Source organism: Pelodiscus sinensis, chromosome 33 (assembly GCF_049634645.1).
Source record: "Pelodiscus sinensis isolate JC-2024 chromosome 33, ASM4963464v1, whole genome shotgun sequence".
In the NCBI taxonomy this organism is placed as follows: Eukaryota; Metazoa; Chordata; order Testudines; family Trionychidae; genus Pelodiscus; species Pelodiscus sinensis.
The window spans coordinates 11,965,660-11,979,797 of NC_134743.1; the positions used below are offsets into that span (position 1 = coordinate 11,965,660).

The 14,138-nt window shown below is 47.7% G+C and overlaps 1 long non-coding RNA gene across 1 annotated transcript; it reads left to right on the forward strand.

Annotated features, from left to right (window-relative positions):
• Positions 1-8,040: 8,040 nt before the first annotated feature.
• On the forward strand, positions 8,041-11,625 carry LOC142823327 (uncharacterized). The gene is made up of 3 exons (XR_012898584.1): positions 8,041-8,136; positions 9,169-9,303; positions 11,522-11,625. It is a non-coding gene; the product is annotated as an uncharacterized LOC142823327 (long non-coding RNA).
• The last annotated feature ends 2,513 nt before the right edge of the window (positions 11,626-14,138 follow it).

Genomic DNA, 14,138 nt, shown 5'->3' on the forward strand with positions numbered 1-14,138 from the left:
ATCCACGCATTGAGACTCTGAAGCTTTGCCTGCCTACCTGGTCCTGCGCATGGAACTGGAAGCATTTCCAAGAATGCCACCATAGAGGTCCTGGATTTCAGTCTCTTTCCTAGCAACCTAAATTTGGCCTCCAGGACATCTCTCCTACCCTTCCCTATGTCATTGAGACCTACATGTACCACGACCACCGGCTCCTCCCCAGCACTACACATAAGTCTATCTAGATGCCTCTAGCATTTTGTCTCTTTTGCTCTCTGTTTCCCTCAAACACTGCTGTGGATGTCCCTTTAGGCAGATTCCTTATTCATGGGAGAATAGGTTTGTTGATTCTATAGCCCCACTCTAGCCAGGCAATCAGGTACATTTCTATCCAATTAGGCTTTCTCTGGGGAAGCTAATTAGTACTAGTAGTTACCAGAGTGCTGACCCCAAGTACAAGCTCTCAGCACCCTGTCACATCTCGCTGGACATAGGGCCCCAAAATATCCATTAGTGATCACTAATCTCTCTGTGTCCCAGCTTTTGGGGTCTGATTGTGAATTTTTTCCATATTACTGTACTGTGCTAGTGCCCATACACCTTGCAGATAGGAGAAAGTGACTGCAAAATGTTGTCCATAGCAACACTAGTAATATGAGATGTATGAGACTGAAATACCTCCTGGGAATTAAGTCCTTCCAAAAACAGTGGTCCCCAGGATACTGTCAATGGATGAACTGTCAATGAACAACAGACCTGACAAGTAACTGGGGTTTCCTGACTGCTTAGGCTGTGCCTTTCTATTGGTTACTACAGTTCTGTGCCTCTTTTCCCCCAGGCTTTCTATTGAAGCATTAGAGGCTGTGCTTCTCAAGGCTATGAATGAGAAGCTGATACGAACTCTCTGGAAGCAGAAAACTTGGATGCTTCTTGAAAATCCGCAGACTCACCACGAGGGGGTGTGTTTGCTGGTGAGGTAAGAGATCTAGGAGACAGCACTTCATCCTCAGGGATCGGCAACAAATAGAGTGACTGACAGGGAACTTTCAGGTATAGCTTTGTGCGGGGTGCCCTGGGTGAGAAACACAGAGCTTCCATGCGTAGGTTTTAGAGTTGTATGGTCATAGCAGCTAAGCTTTTGAAGTGCACAGTCTGCCCCATAAGTGGTTCCTTTTGTCTTCCAGGGTTCTGCAAAGATCTGGACTAATAACAGTGGAGATCATACAGAGCCTCCTTCCCTGGGTAAATTCCCCATCAGAAAACCAGCGAGTCACCAGCACAGCTTTCTTTGCTCAGGTATGAGCAGTTCCACCATTAGGCTGTTATCTGTTGTTTACCTTTCTCTGAGGAATTGTACAGTTCAGTTCATAGGAATTCATTTTAGATAGTAGAATGTGTCCTTTATAAGGAAATCTCATAAGGAACTTCATTACACCTTTCTTAATCATTTTCTCATTGTTATTTTTGGGGCCTATACTAGCCTAGCCTAGCTGCCTATTCTAGTTGCTGGTTAAGAGAGAGTGAGCAAGATATAGATAGGCTACGTCTACATTGGCAAGATTTTGCGCAAATAGGGTATGTCTACACTACAGCACTAATTCGAATGAACTTAATTCAAATTAGTTCATTTGAAATAAGCTAATTCGAATGAGTGCATTTAGACCTAAAAACTAATTCGAATGAGCATTTTGCTAATTCGAAATAGCATGTCCACATTGAGTGGACCCTGAACCGAAGTTAAGGCTGGCCAGAACCAGTGCCGTCAGGGCATCAGGTTAGGACTTAAGGTGTGGAGCTGCTTCCTCAGGCTAGCCGAGGGCTGTGCTTAAAAAGACCTGACCCCCACCCCGGACAGACAGTTCTCAGGATTCCCCGCTTGCATGTCTAACTCGATGGGGACATCAAAGCAGTCCTGTCTTGGAGTGCCCTGAATGCCCACACTCGGCACATTTCAGCACTCGACCATCAGCCCGGCTGTACTTGCCGCAGGCTGCCATCTGGGGGAGGTCAATCAGGGGGCTATCAGGATCCAGGAGGCCCTACAGGAAAGCTTCCACCCCGAGGAGCCCGCAGAGCCACCCCAGTCCTCCCCATCGGGGGCTCGTGCCCCATTCCTCCCTCACCTCCTTCCACTTACCCTTCCCGAGCCCCCTCTTCCTGATGTAAAAAATAAAGGACATGTGTTCAAAAATAGAAACTCTCTTTATTTAACAAAACTGGGGGCGGAGGGGATTAACCTCTGGGGGACTGGGAAAAGGAGGTGGGAGAGGGGAAGAAAGAGGGTGGGAGAGGGGAGGTGGAAACCTGGGAGGAGGGAGCTGGAAGGGGGAAGCCAGGGGAAGAAGGAGGAGGGGAAGTATAAAACTATGGTACGCCATATCTTCAGAACTGTGTACAGATGTGGTCTTCTCACCTCAAAAACGATATGGCCTTGGAAAGGGTTCAGAAAAGGGCAAGTACAATGATTAGGGGTTTGGAACAGGTCCCATATGAAGAGAGGCTACAGAGATTGCGACTTTTCAGCTTAGAAAAGAGGAGACTGAGGGGGGATATGATAGAGGTCTATAAAATCATGAGTGGTGTGGAGAGGGTGCATAAAGAAAAGTTCTTCATTAGTTCCCATAATAGAAGGACTAGAGGACACCAAATGAAATGAATGGACATCAGGTTTAAAACTAATAAAAGAAAGTTCTTCTTCACACAAAGTTCTTCTTATAGTCAACCTGTGGAACTCCTTGCCACAGGAGGCTTTGAAGCCTAGAACTATAACAGAGTTTAAAGAGAAGTTAGATAAATTCATGGAGGTTGGGTCCGTGGAGTGCTATTAGCCAGGGGGTAGGAATGGTGTCCCTGGCCTCTGTTTGTGGAAGGCTGAAGATGGATGGCACGAGACAAATGGCTTGGTCATTGTCTTCGGTCCATCCCCTCTGGGGTACCTGGTGTTGGCCGCTGTCGGCACAGAGGCTACTGGACTAGATGGACCTTTGGTCTGACCCAGTACGGCCATTCTTATGTTCTTATGTACTAAGCGCAGGGCTCAGGGTCGGGGGTCTCACTGGAACAACTTGATTTTCATGCAAATCTGCTCCTGGGTTTGGATGTGGCCTTTGGTGGCCAGGCTGGCAGCTATCCTGCCCTAGACGGCTGCATTCCTGTGCCTAGTGTGGAGGTCGTGGACGCTGGAGGCCTCCCCCCAAACCTCGATAATGTCCACGATCTCTGCACTAGACCAGGCAGGCGCCTGCCTCTTGTGGCCCTGGGCAGGCTCCTAGGAGCCGCCAGCCTGGTCCTGGGAAGAGGCGGAGGGCTGGGTGGCAGCAGGTGGCTGGCTCATGCCATGCCAGGTGCAGGGTCTGCTGGCTGGGTCCTGGCAGGCTTGCCGCTGGCACAGGCACTGTAGCCAGACCATGCCCCTTTAAGGGCTCTGGGGCTGGGAGAGGGGCAGAAAAGTTTCCCTGGTTTGGCCCAGAGTGGCCATCAGGGCAACCTGATTAGGGTTAGCCTCCAACTAGTTCGAATTAAGTGGCTACACAGCCCTTAATTTGAACTACACAATTCGAACGAGGCGTTACTCCTCGTAGAATGAGGTTTACCTAGTTCGAATTAAGCGCTCCGCTAGTTCGATTTAAATTCGAACTAGCAGTTTGTATGTATAGCCGCTATTAAAGTTCATTCGAACTAACGGCTGTTAGTTTGAATCAACTTTGTACTGTAGACATACCCATACTTTTAACGCAAGAGTTTTTGCGTTAGAATATTTGCGCAAGAGAGCGTCTACACTGGCATGTGCTGTTGCGCTAAGAGGCGCTTTTCTGCAAACTCATCCGTGCCAGAATAGACGCTCTCTTGCGAAAGAAAGCTCCGATGGCCATTTTAGCCATTGGGCTTTCTTGCACAAGAAATTAATGTGGCCTGTCTACACTGGCCTCTTGCGCAAGAACAGTTGCACAGGAGGGCTTTTTCCTGAGCGGGAGCATCATAGGTTTTGCGCAAGAAGCACTGATTTTAGACATTAGAATGTCAGTGTTCTTGTGCAAGAACTCCCCACCAGTGTAGACAGGCAGCTGCTTTTGCGCAAAATCATGCCAATGTAGATGTAGCCATAGAATTTGAATTACTAGACCTTTTCTGACAATTCCTAGGGCTAATACTGACCAACAGCTCCTGATTTTGGTCTAGCTCAGCAAATCTTCTAAATGAATCTAGTGTCCTAATACTATAAAATAAGCAACATACAAATACATTAACATCTATCTTAGATTCTCATGAATGTAGAATAATAGATTCATAGATCATTAGAACTGGAAGGGATCTTGAGAGGTCTTCGAGTCCAATCCCCAGCCATCACGGCAGGACCAAGCACAGTCTAGATCATCCCTGACAGGTGTTTGTCTAACCTGCTCTTAAATATTTCTAGTGATGCAAATTCCACAACCTCCTGAGGCAATTTATTGCAGGGTTTAACCACCCTGACAGGCAGGACGTTTTTCCTGCTGTCCAACCTAAACTTCCCCTGATGTAATTTAAGCTCATGGCTTCTTATCCTATCCTTAGAGGCCAAGGAGAACAATTTTTCTCCATCTTCCTTAAAACATCCTTTTAGAAACTTGTATTATCTGAGTACTTCAAAATGAGAATGTAGTATCTGAGTGCCTCAAAACTCTTTAAAAGTATGTATCCCTACAACACCCCTGTGAGGCAGGGAAACACTATTAGTCCCATTTTGCAAACAGGAAACTGATGCACAGAAGGCCTAAGTGACTTGCCCAACATCATCTAGGAAGTCTTTGAGGGTGCAGGAAATTGAACTGGAACCTCCTAAGTCCTAGGCTGCTGACCACTGGAGCATCCTCCCTCTCCACAGCCTTGCTATAACGTCTGTGTCATATTTCACATTTACGCTAAGTCGCTATTTTAGAGGCTCATCTGGTGGTTCTAGGAATCTGTTTGTGCCCCCAAATCTTTCTACACCCCACCTAGGAAAGGAGTCACAAACGTGGGTTTTCAAGGTCTGCCTAGAGAGGCCTCATGAAAGCTGCCAATCAGAGCCCAGCTGGCTCAGATATATGGAGCTACAGGGTTTTATTAGGTCAGTTCCTTTCAGGAAGTGGAGGGCCAAGAAAGGATGCTATTCTCTGGCCAAACCAATTCACAGGGGTTTATTTCAGGCAGCATTTTCTGAAGCTGAATTTGCAGAGAGAGAGTCCTTACGAGCCTTCAACATATAATTCGAGGGAGAAACTGAAAGTGGCCCCATAGGAAGAAAACAAGGAAAAAGTAGCAATAAACTGAAATGAAGCAATGACTCGCTGCTATTTCTAGGTTGGAACCAAGAGTAGTGGGCAGGCCCAGGTTCCCCAGTGGCATAAACCCGATGAAGGGGACAAGGCTTATGGAGAGGTTGAACAAAGAACAGAATATAAAGGGTCCAGAGTTGGGGCTGAAGACCCTAGTGAGGGCAACAGGACCTAAAAGGCATTTGTTTGGACTTTGGGACTTGGCCAGAGGGCTGAGCCATGGAAGACTCACTAAGATCGACTGGCAGGATGCACCTGGGCGAGAAAAGGACTGTGGTATCAAATGCAGTCACTGAGAGGCTTTCAAGGGATGAGCAATCCCCCATTATAGTGCCTAAAAGGAAAAAATCCATGTTTTTAACACAGTACTCATTCATATAGAATAATAAATTACAGTGTATTACGTGTCTCCTCAAATTATATTCGCTATCTTAATGAACATATTAGAGCTAATGGACATGTTGATTTTATTTCAGCTAATGACTGATCCCATACTCAGGGAGAAGAAGATCCTTAAGTCTGTGTTACATATATTAGAAGAAAGGTCACGGGACAATAACAGCATTGTCCGTCAAATGGCTGTAAGAGGCCTAGGCAATTTAGTCTATGGGGCACCTGAGAAGGTAAGATAGAATACTGAATACAATGCAGCATAACTAGAGAAACTAAAGGAAACAATTGCTCAGGATTTACAGAGGCCATGCACAATGCACTAGGCCAACTTCTGCTCTCTCATACCCCTGTAACCTCTTTGCAGTCAATACACAGCAGGTTTGTTCCCTTGGTAAGCTGGGCATAAGGAAACAATATGGACTTAATATGATCATATGTAAATGTATACTCCCAGGAATGAAGAGTGTAGGCTTTATTTCCAAGATGAGAGATTCTATTCCAGGAAACAGAGACACTAAAAAACTCAAATCATGATAGATAATCAGCTGAACGTAAGCGCCCAGTACAAAGCTGTGACCAAAAGAGCTGAGGTGATCCTCGGAGGCATAGACAGAGGGATTCTGAATAAGAATAAAGAAGTTATTTGACCTCTGCTTATGGCACTGGTGTGAGAACTGCTAGAATACTATGTCAGGATCATGCCTGCAATTCAAGAAGGATGCTGATAAATTGGAGAAGAGTCACAAGAATTTTCAAAGGGCTAGAAAATGTGCCTTTAGATTCAATGGGGGGGGGGGGGGGGGCGGGGAATGAAGCTAAACTAATTCAGACTGCTAGTAAGGCATACATTTTAATGGTAATTTTAATCATTGGAACCATTTACCAAGGGTTGTGGTGGGGTCTCTATCAGTAGCAACTTTAAAAACAAGATGGGCTGTTTTTCTAAAAGAGGTGCTCTAGTCAAACAGACATTATTTTGGGGAGGTTCTGTGTTGTGAAGGAGGTCAGACTGAATGATCACAATGGTCCCTTTTGGCCTTCAAATCTAAGTAATTAGAAATCTAATAGGATTACATAGGCGTAATATGGCACAGAGTTTGGCTTATTGTAGCTAGTACCTGATGTAAAATATAGCTATAGGTCACTAGGGGGGCAGATGAAATTCCCACTGCTTCATAATTGCTAAAAAAAACATATTAGAAATGTGGTTAGTGGAAAGTGTTTTTTAATGTCATACGTCTGAACAGGTGAAAAAGTACAAGAAGTTTCTTCTGGAGGCACTGATCAGGACTTTAGAAGACACTTTCAGTTCTGAAGTCGTCGAAAGCATGAAGGCACTGGCCAAAGTCCTTAAGGAGCTGAAAGGGAAGGACATAGGTTCTTCCTTCAGAGACCTCACCACACAGATCCGGAAGTACTTCGATAATGTACGTGAACAGAAGCCTTCAACCCCAGTTCAGCTGACATTGATGAGGCTCCATTTACAATGCATGATGTGTCCTCACTGGGCATTGTTCATGTCAGAATGAAGTGATTTTAGGCCTTAGGGAAGAGATGTGTTTTATGGAGGAGCAGAGAATTAAGAAAATGAGGATGCCATCCCTGCTCCTTCAGTCTCACCCTTCTGTTCATCTTTATTTCCAATGAGAATGGCAAAGGAAGTATGAATACTAGATTAGGTAGCTGCATAACAAGGAAAATGGGCATACAGGGTGTAATAGACTGTTTTGGGCCTGCTCCATACGATTTTTATGTCAGATGGTTGAAATTATTCCATTTTGCAGAGAAGTTTGAGATTTCAAATTTTGGTTTTGTTCCTATTTGGGGGACACACCCCCCAGCCCAAATTTCAAAACTCTTTGTGAAACAGTAATACTATTCTCAACCCAGCTCTACTGGGAGCCTTGCCTGAGGGCAGTCTACTGGCAGACTATGCTGGAGACAGGGAACCTGGAAACACTGGGAATTAGAGGTGCCAGGGTGCACATTTCCTGGCTCCTTGTCAGCCTGCCAGACAGGCTGTTCTGAAGGTGAGGGCCAGGAAGCCCAAGATCCCAGTCAGCCTGCTAGATGGGTCACCAAGAAGCTGACCAAGTACCCCTACTTGGCTTCTGGAAGAATTTTGTCAAAATTGAACTGTCTTCAAAGTATTTTGATGAATCAACACATTTGGCCCAAACTTGATTAATTCCAGTTCTTTTAAACTTCTGTCGTTGGAATCACTCTACCCTAATGTAGAAGAGACAGCTGTGCTAGATACATGATGTGGTTATTTCTTCGTTACCAACCTGTGTGGCTTTCTTGGCTATAGGAGGACAACACTCTTCGTGCATTGGCCTTTGTCCTGTTTGGTATCCTGGCCGGCTCTGCAAAGAGAAAATGGAAGGACTATTTTGCCAAGCAGGTTAGACAGAGCTGGGTCACGCTTCTGCTGCACCTGCAAGATCCAAGCCCTGAGGTTTCAATGGTAAGAATGACAGTGACTTAATTACTAAGCAAAAAGAATCTTCCTCCTGATGCCAGGGGAGCTCTGCTATTCCTTCCCGCAGTGGAGACCTAAATTCTTCCCTCAGTTCATTGCCCTCCTTTTGAGTTAATCCCAGACAGGCTGGTCCTTAGCAGCCAGGGTTGTCTCACTGGAGTTCAGGATAGGTCATGGGTCTGATCCCAAGAGTTCATTCCTGCCTATCTCTGCACCCCACGTTCCTGCCTCCCCACAACAGAGGAAAGACCACAGCTATGCCTAGTGAAGCAGCTTTCATAGCTACATCCGTTCTGAAAAAACATTGCTGCTATCTCCAGTTTTCAGTATTATAAAATCATAGAACCATAGGTTTGGAGGAGACCTCAGGAGGTCACTGAGTCCAACCTCCTGCCCAAAACAGGACCAGCCTCAACTAAACAATCCCAGCCAGGGCTTTGTCAAGCTAGGACTTGAAAACTCTAGATTTAGAGGTTCCGTTGCCTCCCTAGGTAACCCATTCCAGTGCTTCACCACCTTCCTAGTAAAATAGTTTTTCCGACTATCCAACCTAGACCTCCCCCACTGTAACTTGAGACCATTGCTCCTCATTCAGTCATCTAGTACCACTGAGAACAGCCTCTCTCCATCCTCTTTGAAATCCCCCTTCAGGTAGTTAAAGCCTTCTATCAAAGCTCCCCTCACTCTTCTCTTCTGAAGACTAAATAATCCCAAATCCCTCAGCCTCTCCTTGTAAATCATGTGTTCCAGCCTCCTAATCATTTTTGTTGCCCTCCGTTGGACTTTCTCCAATGTATCAACATTTTTTAAGTAATGGGGTGCCCAGAATTGGATGCAATACTCCAGAAGTAGAATCCCTTTCCCCCTATTAAAGTCATGCTGGCATATTTTCTGTCTATTACTTCAGGGGAATCCCTTTTATTCTTGGGGTAGATGAGCAGTCAAGGACATGAGTTCCATTTGAATGAGCACAATACGTGTTATGGAACAATTCAATGGTGCAACCCTCTTTTTCAGGAGTGCAGAGCTACATTTCATCTCTGTGCCCCATTTTTGGGACTGAAGAGGCTCCAAACTATACTTAATGAGCATCTTAGTTGGAGAACCGAGCTGAACCCTGAGGAGCTCCAGATGGATATCTGCAGACACCTTGTGAGTGACCTATAGAATTATATGAGATTATTGACAGCATAGGCTTGTGGTGTAGAAGCAGGGGGAATGTGTGATGGGCAATGGAAGTATCTATGGGTATGTCTACGCTACAAAGTTAGTTTGAACTAACGGACGTTAGTTCGAACTAACTTTCATAGGCGCTACACTAGCGCTCCGTTAGTTTGAATTTAATTCGAACTAACGGAGCGCTTAGTTCGAACTAGGTAATCCTCATTCCACGAGGATTAAGCCTAGTTCAAACTTACTAGTTCGAATTAAGGGCTGTGTAGCCCCTTAATGCGAACTAGTGGGAGGCTAGCCCCCCCCAGGTTTCCCTGGTGGCCACTCCGGCCAACACCAGGGAAACTCGTATGCCCCCCTCCCGGCCCCGGACCCCTTAAAGGGGCACGGGATGGCTACGGTGCCCATGCCAGGTGCAAGCCTGCCAGCACCCAGCAGGCAGACCCTGCACCTGGTGCGGATCGAGCCACCCACCCGATGCCCCCCAGTCCTCCCCCTCTTCCCGGGACCAGGCTGGCGGGTCCTGGGAGCTTGCCCGGGACCGCAAAAGGCGGGCTCCCTCCTGGGCTAGTGCGGACATCGTGGACCTCGTCCACGATCTCCGCACTAGGCACAGGAAGGTGGCCGGCTAGGGCAGGAGAGCTGCCAGCCTGGCCACCCAGGAGCAGGAGTGCATGAAAATCAAGGTGGTCCACTGAGACCCCCGACCCTGAGCCCTGAGCTTACAATGGCCATCCTGGGTCAGAACAAAGGTTCATCTATCCCAGTAGCCTGTCTGCCGACAGCGGCCAACCCTAGGGACCCTGGAGGGGATGGACCGAAGCCAGTGACCAAGCCATTTGTCTCGTGCCATCCCTCTCCAGCCTTCCACAAACTTTGGGCAGGGACACCACTCCTACCCCCTGGCTAATACCACTCCATGGACCCAACCTCCATGGCTTGATCTCACTTCCCTTTAAACTCTGTTCTAGTTGTAGCCTTCACAGCCTCCTGCAGCAAGGAGTTCCACAGGTTGACTCTGTGCTTTGTGAAGAACAACTTTCTGTTACTAGTTTGAAGCCTGTTACCCATTCCTTTCCTTTGGTGTCCTCTAGTCCTTCTTTATGGGAACTAATGAAGAACTTTTCTGTATGCACCCTCTCCACCCAACTCCTGGTTTTAGAGACCTCTATCCTGTCCCCCCTCCGTCTCCTCTTTTCTAAGCTGAAAAGTCCCAGTCTCTTTAGCCTCTCTTCATATGAGACCTGTTCCCAACCCCTGATCATTTTAGTTGCCCTCCCCTCTGCCACCCTCTCTCTTCCCCTCTCCCACCCCCTTTTCCCAGTCTCCCCCAGTTTTGTTCAATAAAGACAGATTCCATTTTTGAACACAATTGTCCTTTATTTTGTACATCAAGAAGAGGGGCTAGGGAAGGGTAAGTGGAAGGAGTTGAGGGCGGAATGGGGTACGCGCCCCCGATGGGGAGGACTGGGCTGGCTCTGTGGGCTTTTGTGGTGGAAGCTCTCCTGCAGCCCCCCAATTACCCCATCTCCCCAGATGGCAGGCTGCGGCAAGTGCAGCCGGTCTGATGGCCAAGTGCTGTGATGTGCCCAGTGTGGGCACTCCGGGCACTCCAAGCCAAGACTGCTTTGCAAGCGGGGCACCCCTGAGAACTGTCTGTCCGGCGTGGGGGTTGGGACCCTTTAAGCACAGCCCTCGGCTAGCCTGAGACAGCATCTCCACGCTCTAAGTCCTCCTCTGATGTCCTGCCGGCACTGCTTCCGGCCAGCCTTAAGCCCGGTTCAGGGTCCACTTAATGTGGACATGCTAGTTCGAATTAGTAAAACGCTAATTCGAACTAGTTTTTTAGTCTAGATCCGTTAGTTTTAATTAGCTTAGTTCGAATTAAGTAATTCGAACTAAGTTAGTTCGAATTAACGTTGTAGTGTAGACGTACCCTATTAGAGTGGGATACAGGACTGAGGGTGAGAGGAATGTAAATCTGCCATAGATTCCCACTTTCCCCACTTCTACACAGCCTCCTGTCCTTTCTTTTATTTACTTGTTTAAATTAAAAAAAAAGTCTGAGTGAGTCCAATAACTGACAGCAGTGGCAAGAGGAACACAGACTGTTTACTTGTGGTTTGTAAAGGCATGTGTTGGCAGTCGAAGGGCATTTCTAGCCAGAGAGAGCTCATGTGTCCCTGATTTTCTCTAGGCCAAAGAGAAGGCTGAGCTACTGGAGAACTTTTACAAAAGCACCATCACATACTTCTGCAGCAGCTGGGAAGAGATCCGGGCAGTTGCAGCCAAGTTAGCTGGTGAGAGAAAGTGTGCCGTGTCCCTTTTGGTATTCCCTTTGAGGTAGACAGAAAAAGTCCCTGTGTGCAGCACTGAGCTACTATTAATCTCTCCGTGCTGTGACTTCTCATGCATAAATGGAGATGTTAATGTTCTCCTACTTCTCCAGTGTGGTGTTAGGAGGAATTTGTAATTTGCAATAGAATGCTTTGAGATGGCGCAGTCATTTAGTAGCAGAGGCTGGCACACTGTCACGTAGGGTATGTTTATTCTCCGATCAAACTAGTGTGCTAAAAATAGAGTAGCTGTGGCAGGAGTAGCAGGAGGGGTTAACTATTCCAAGGATGATCCCATCCAAACCCAAAAGTCTGTTCTCAAGGTGGCTAGCTCCTCCGACTGCTTCTGTCATCTGACCTGCACTCTATTTTTAGTAGTCCGAGTTAGTGTGGACTCAAACTATAGACCTAAGCTCAGTGTTGTTCACTGTTCCTTACTGGTGCTTCATCACTGGGAGGTAGGCAGGCCACCGCCACACAGTGCCTGCTGTTGCAGGTTCCTGATTGCCTTGCCCAGGAAGCACTAGATTCCTCCCCTTTGGCCCTGTGCCATCCTTTCCTTAGCACACCCATGCAAGCCAGGCAAGCATTGTGGCCTAATTAATTTATCCATGTGAGATCCTTGCTTAGTACACACTTATTCCTGGCCCCAGCCCTTTGTTCACACCACTAGATTAATACACTATCCTAGTATATCTCCACTAACTGACAGCAGTGGCAAGAGGAACATAGATTGTTTAAAGCAAATGAGGTTTTATGTAAACATTCTTAATTTTTTTCTCTTCTTCTCTTCAGTGTGGACGCTAAACTTGTCTAGTATTTTCTTGCCTACAGCTCACCTTAGACCCACAATAGAAGCCAAAGGGCCAATGTTATCACCTTGCACTTAACAAGAGAAGGTTTTTTATTGATGTTTATTTTACACTGCTTATTTAGGCATCATCCTGGAACATACGGACACCAAGAATATGAAATGGCTGGACATGGAACATCTGTTGACCTGTAAGTAACAAATACAGGTGAAATCCTATTCATTAGTGAGTTATAAAGAAATTTAGCTGACAAGCAAGCAGTAACTGATACCACAGGTGTGAAGTGCATCAGCCACACATCAAAGGACAGATTCAGCTTTAGTCTGCTCTGAAAGAGGTACGTCTACACTACAGCGTTAATTCAAGTTAACTTAATTCGAAATAGTTAATTTGAATTAAGCTAATTCGAATTATGCATCTATACACAAAACCTATTTCAAAATAGCATTTTGTTCTTTTGAAATAGCGCGTCCACACTGAGTGGACCCTGAACCGAAGTTCAGGCTGGCCGGAACCAGTGCTGGCAGGGCATCAGGTTAGGACATAGTGTGTGGGGCTGCTGCCTCAGGCTAACTGAGCTCCGTGCTTCACGGGACCCTACCCCCACCCCGAACAGACAGTTCTCAGGGTTCCCCGCTCGCTTGTCTACCCCGATGAGGGAGAGCAAAGCAGTCCTGTCTTGGAGTGCCCTGAGTGCCTGCACTCGGGACACCACAGCACTCGGCCACATGGAGCCAGAGCTGCCCCTGGGCACACCGGTGCGTCTCGTAGGGTTGTTGCCATCAGCCCAGCTGCACTTGCTGCAGGCTACCGTCCGGGGAGTCCATCGGGGGGCTGTCAGGATCCAGGAGGCCCTGCAGGAGAGTGTCCACCCCGAGGAGCCCTCAGAGCCACCCCGGTCCTCCCCACCGGGGGCTCGTGCCCCATTCCTCCCTCACGTCCATCTACTTACTCCTCCCTAGCCTCCCTTCCTGATGTCAAATAAAAGACATGTATGTTCAAAAATAGAAACTGGGTTTATTGAACAACAGGGTGAACCTCTGGGGAGACTGGGAAAAGGAGGTGGGAGAGAGGAATAGAGTGGGTGGGAGAGGGGAGGGTGAAACCTGGGAGGAGGAAGTTGGAAGGGAGAAGCAAAGGGAAGAAGGGGGAAGGGAAGATCAGGGCCCAAGGTTGGGGGTCTCACCGCACCAACTTGATTGTCATGCAAACCTGCTCCTGGGTTCGCATGTGGCCTTTGGTGGCCAGGCTGGCAGCTATCCTGCCGTTGACGGCCGTGTTCCTCTGTCTAGTGCGGAGATCATGGATGCTGGGGCATCCCTCCCAAACCTGAATAAGGTCCATGATCTCCACCCTGGACCAGGAAGGCACCCGCCTTCTCCAGCCCCTGTCAGGCTCCTGGGTGCTGGCAGACTGCTCCTGAGGAGCAGTGGAGGGTTGGCTGCCAGTGCCTTGCTGGCTCACGTTTTGTGGCTACTGGCTCAGGGGCCCCGGTGGCCACTGCTGGCTCTTGGCTGGTAGGCTTGGATCTGGCACGGGCCAGGGTCTATCCCTTTAATGGCTCTGGGGCCAGGGGGAGAGGAGAGGAAGTTTTCCTGGTTGTGCCCAGAGTGGCCACCAGGGCTCCCTGGGAAGGGCTGGAGGCCCCCTATTTTGAATTAATTGT